Here is a 5878-nt window from a genome sequence, read left to right as displayed (position 1 = left end):
TATCTTGCCTCAGACGTCGTCGCTTCAGCCCATATACACTCCATAGATCGCGCCATACCAATCTGGATTAGTCGATTTACAATGGGGATCATATATGCTCCTCCGGTCGGAGATGGAGGTGTTGGCCCGCCGAGCCACCGCAGTCTCCGACCGCCTGCCTCGGTGGTGCTGCCGCCGCAGAGATGGAGGCTTTGGCCCGCCGCAGCCTCCGGTAACGCCAGCCTTGGGTAATCTGCCTCCTCCTCCTTTATCAAGGATATCCGCCGCCACTGGCCGAGATCGGCCGCCATCTTCATTGCCCCCTCCTCATGCGGACGTGCCAACTAAATCGACATCCCCGCAAGGTCGATCTCATTTTCTTCATTCTGCAAGGCATACGTTGTGTTTGTACTGAAATTATGTTGGAGAATCGAGGCTAAAATTGTGTTGTTAGCTGAGTGCGATTCAAGAAGAATGCTAGCACCGTTCATGATCTGAACACAAGGCATACGAAGTGGCCTTAGTAATAATTTTTTGTTGTTAGCTGTCTGAATGTACACATGTATAATATTCGATTTCAGCAATTCGTTGGCTCTACAGAAGAGAAGAGCACGGGACATGTATTCCTCTGAATGGACAGTTAAGTGTTGTTCATATTTTCCTAATGAACTATATAAAGAAAGGAACAATGTGCAAGATATATTCCTTCCAATATGATTTTGTCTTGTGGTGTTTATACAATTGCATTTTTTTCCAGTCGAGAGATCCTCAATTTTTGTATAGGTTTATACGAGTCTTGGGTGAAAATAATCTTATTTTGAAGATTTGTTTCCATCATCAGCCTTTGTTTGCTTTCCCAATCATCGAAGTGAAATGTCTGTCTTGTAGGTTGCCTGGCAGGACTGCCCAACTTACTTAGTTATGCTCGACTATGTCAGTGTTCTTCATACCTTCACTAAATTCTGACTTCCCTTTATCTGTGCCCTTACTCACACACGTTCTGAAAAGATATTCCCTTGGGTCAATCATGCTATACCAAACTCAGTTGCATATTGGAAATTAGAACAGATGAAATATACCTTTCATTTGTTTTTTCCTGCAATGGCTCTTGACTGCCAGTTTTTAATGGTACAGGAGGTGAGAAGACATTGAAACAAAAAAGGTTAAAATTTAAAGGTGCTATAATCAAGGCAGAGTAAGAGATGTCGATTATGCCTCTTAAGGTATCCCTCTTTGCCTGTCGGGGGGTGCGCGAGAAGTGCCATATCTGTAGTAGGTGTATACATGTTGTATGCTTCTGATGTTTTACGGCTTGAATTTCTCTCGATTGATAAGTTACATTTATCAGTTTAATTTTATACCAAGATATGACTGCAAACTTTTTTGATTACTAGAAAGTTAGGTGTTGTTCTATATCTTTATGATTTACAAATTATTACATCGGAAACTGTTATCACTTGTATGCATTGCACGTCCACGATTACTTCTCCCAGAAAGAAGTTTTCGATCTCCTGCTCCAAGACTCGCCCAAACCACCGCCTGCCCGCCGTCCCGTCTTCTTCCCACATCGCCAGCTTCCCCTCGCCCTGCACTCAAGCCTTTCCCGCCGTCCTGCACGCTGCCCTGCTACGCATCCGGCGACTCTCCGCTTCCAGATCGCCCCCTCAGTAATATTGGTACATGCTGAAGCAGTGAAAACAAGGGTCTTATCTATTTATTGCTCATGATTTACACTTGCTTGTTTTGATGCATCTTGCTACTGCTTCGAGGTTATGAATCCTCAATTGTAGGAGTATTGTTTTGAAGAAGCGGGAATATCTTCCTTGTCTGCATTGTGACCTGCTAGCCTGCTATAAGTGAAGCACAATTCAAGAGTAAGGTATCTAACCAGGTTTCAGTTTAATTTAATTTTCCAGGACAAACTGATAGGTCAGTCTTCCAAGAGTAAGGCTACTCAGATTATTATACCCTTTCAGTTTTTCAAGTTAATGCAATCATCGCAATAAGTAAGTTGGAATTATTGTCATCTAATTGATAGTTTTGTGCACTTTCCTTGATATGATCTTTGGGATTTTTTTGATCGACAAAACCAGAGTGTTTTGGCATTTACTTGGCCTATGTTCTTTACTTCAAATTCACCATTCAATAGAGGTTCATGTATCTTAGACGAGGAGATATCCAGCAGATCAAAGTCCAGGAATCTTTCTGCCAAATCAAAAGCAGAGACCAAGGATGATTTCTCCTCAGTTCAGCTAAATAATGACACCTCAATAAAGAGAGGTAAGAAATGCAGGACTAGACAATGGTTCTGCTGCTTTGACTTGGTTTGAACACGCTTCCATCATCCTTCTTACTGTATACAATGGTGATTTTGAATCTCATACGCATAGATCGCCCCTTGATGTTGGATTGCACGCCATCGCCCACCACCCACCGGCGCTTCCGGTTTGAGGAGTTTTGGCTGCGCATGGACGGCTTCCACGACGTCGTCTCCGAGGCCTGGCTGTCCGTCCACGACGCCGACCCCTTCCGCCGGCTCTGGCTAAGGCTGCAAGCAACCGCTAGGAGGCTCACTAGCTGGAGCGCTCGCACCGTCGGCAGCGTCCGCGACAAGATGGCCATATGCCGAGAGCTCATCTCGAAATTCGACAAGGCAAGGGAGGACCGGCGGCTCTCCGCGGATGAGAACAGGCTGCACAAGGACATGAAGATCGCCTATCTGGGCCTCGCCTCGCTCGAGCGCACGATCGCCAGGCAACGCTCACGGCTTGCCTCCCTCCAGGACGGGGACGCCAACACCGCCTACTTCCACCAGCACTGCTCCTACCGCCGCCAGAAGAACAAGATACGCAGCATCAGCGCCGGAGGCCACTTCCTGACAGACCATGCGGACATGGCCGAAGCTGCCTTCACGCACTTCGATGACCTGCTCGGCACTGAGGCCACCCGCGACCTCACCCTCGAGATGCAGCACCTGATCACGCCCTCCGAAGCTCTCTCTGACCTCGACGCCCCGTTCGGTGAAGAGGAGATTTGGAACACCATCAAGCGCCTTCCTGCGCGGAAAGCCCCTGGCCCCGATGGCTTCACCGCCGAGTTTCTGCGGGCATGTTGGGGCACGGTGAAGGAGGACTTCGTCGAGGCTTTCGCGCAGCTCCACGCACTCCGTGCCCGTGGCTTTCACAGGCTAAACCAAGCGCTGCTCACCCTGCTCCCCCTGCTCCCCAAAAAGCCCGATGCCACCACCCTTGGCGACTACAGGCCCATCAGTTTGATCCACCTCGTGGCCAAGCTCTTCGCCAAGATGCTGTCCCTCCACCTCGCCCCCAAATTGGACGACCTGGTGAGCAAGAACCAAAATGCCTTCATCCCGGGGCGCAGCTTGCACGACAACTTCGTTCTTGCTCGCCAATCTGCGCGGCTGCTTCACCAGCTCAAAGAACCCAGGGTACTGCTGAAACTAGACCTCGCACGCGCCTTCGACTCCATCTCATGGCCTTTCCTCTTCGAGGTGTTGCGTCGCTACGGGTTCAGCGACAGGTTTCTTGATTGGTTAGCCATCCTGCTCAGCTCTGCTAGCACCCGTGTGCTGATCAACGGAGAGCCCGGCCCACCTATATGGCATCGACGCGGACTGCGCCAGGGCGATCCTCTGTCCCTGCAGCTCTTCGTGCTCGCTGTCGACGTGCTCGGCCGCCTGATCAGCCACGCTGCGACACTCGGCATCCTCCAGCAGCTACACCCTCGTCGCCATGTCCCCGTCATGTCCCTCTACGCGGACGACGTGGTGCTCTTCTGCCGCCCATCCCGCAGCGACACCACCGCCATCCGTGAGCTCTTACACCTCTTCGGACAGGCCTCTGGCCTCCACGTCAACTACGGCAAGAGTTCGGCGGCCCTCATCAACTGCGCCAACGACGACATAGCCACAGTTGCCACGGGCCTGGGATGCCCCGTTGTGGAGTTGCCCATCACCTACCTGGGCATTCCCCTCACCATCAGACGCCCCACGAGAGCTCAGATGCAGCCCGTGATCGACCGTGTTGCGGCCAAGCTCCCCACCTGGAAGGCGCATCTGATGGACAAGGCCGGGCGGCTGGAACTGATAAGGTCTATGCTCAGTGCGATCCCCATCCACCAGCTCCTCGTCTATGCCCCGGACAAGAAGACATTGAACCTCATCGAGAAGATACAGCGAGGTTTCCTCTAGGCCGGGCGCAAGGAGGCCCATGGTGGCAACCGACACGTCAACTGGGGCCACGTTTGTCGCCCCATCGACCGTGGCGGCCTCGGCGTCCTAAACCTAGACAAGGCTGGCATCGCTCTTCGCCTCCGCTGGCTTTGGTTCAGTCGAACAGATCCAAGCAGAGCCTGGCAGGGCCTTGACCTGCAATTCTCGGCCGTAGAACGCGCGCTGTTCTTCGCCTCGACGACCATGGTCCTCGGCGACGGGCGCACGGCGCTATTCTGGGAAGACCGCTGGCTGGGCGGACGCTCCATCAGCGAGATTGCTCCCCACCTGTACGCGTGCATCCCCAAGCGCAGACGCCGCATCAGGACGATCCTGGATGGCATGCGTGACCACTCCTGGGCGCGCGACATTCACGGCTCGATTGGGATCCCAGAGATTGGCGAATACCTCCTGCTTTGGCGACAGCTTGAGCCCGTGGAGCTGTCCAACCAGGCCGATACCCTCACTTGGAAGTGGAGCGACACCGGAACCTACTCCGCCAAGTCCTGTTACAACACCATGTTCCAAGGATCAACCCTCTGCGGCGCTTGGAAGCTCACCTGGCGCACCTGGGCCCCTCAGCGCGTCAAGTTCTTCCATTGGTTAGCTAACCTGGACCGATGCTGGACAGCCGCACGCCTACAACGCCGGGGACTCTAACACCACCCGCGCTGCCTCCTTTGTGATCAGGAGATGGAGTCCATGCAGCACCTCCTGACAGGATGCTGCTTCACCCAGCAGGTTTGGTTCGAGGTCTTGGCCTGGCTGCGCGCCACCTGCAACCCCCAGAACGTGGTGACTCGCTCCAGACTTGGTGGCACAGGGCACGTCGGACCTCCCCTTCTCTCAGCCACAAGGGCCTGGCCTCCATTACCCTGCTCATCCCTTGGATGCTATGGAAGCACCGCAACGATTGCGTGTTCAATGGAGTCCAACCCTCCATCAGCACCGTCGTCAACAACATCAAGGAGGAGGCCGCTCTATGGGCAAGGGCTGGAGCGCAGGGGCTAGCTACGCCTGATCCTTCCCAGACCTGGGATGTACACTAGTTTTTTCTCCTTTTTTGTTCCTTCCGTGCTGTTTCGCCTCTTTGGGGGCATGTAACCGCAGACCTTCTACCTATCCAATGAAATGAAACGCAAAGGCTTTTTGCGTTTTCTCGAAAAAAGAAAAAAAAATTGATTCTGCTGCACATTAGATACCTTATTCTTGCCAATATGATGATAGAGTCTGAAGTGAATTCCTTTGATGGATAAGAGTCCAAGCCGAAACACTTTTGATACCTTCTTAAGTCTTATATATTTTCCTTTTCCTTCCTCTCTGGAACTCATCCTTAATTACTTGAAGAATTATTGAACAACATCAGTACTCAAGTTTTCCTCAAGCGTATTAAACCATATACAAGAATAAGGAATCATCATTTCACAGGTGAGCATTGGCTTGTGTAAATCATATTAGTATAAATTTATAATGTTGCACCTTCAAGAAATCATCACCGAATAAATAGATGTTATAACGTTGCTTAGTTGTTATTTTGTAAAATATTTTTGTAACTAATTTAATGCATACTTTAATATGATCAGAAATTCAATGTGAAGACATGCTCCTCACATGGTTGGGCATGAGACACATTTTAAGTGACTTTTTAAAGAAACTTGCTAAAGAGAA

This window comes from Lolium perenne, chromosome 2 (assembly GCF_019359855.2).
Source record: "Lolium perenne isolate Kyuss_39 chromosome 2, Kyuss_2.0, whole genome shotgun sequence".
NCBI lineage: Eukaryota > Viridiplantae > Streptophyta > Magnoliopsida > Poales > Poaceae > Lolium > Lolium perenne.
The sequence above is the reverse complement of the archived record's forward strand: the minus strand, read 5'-3'. Positions refer to the sequence as shown.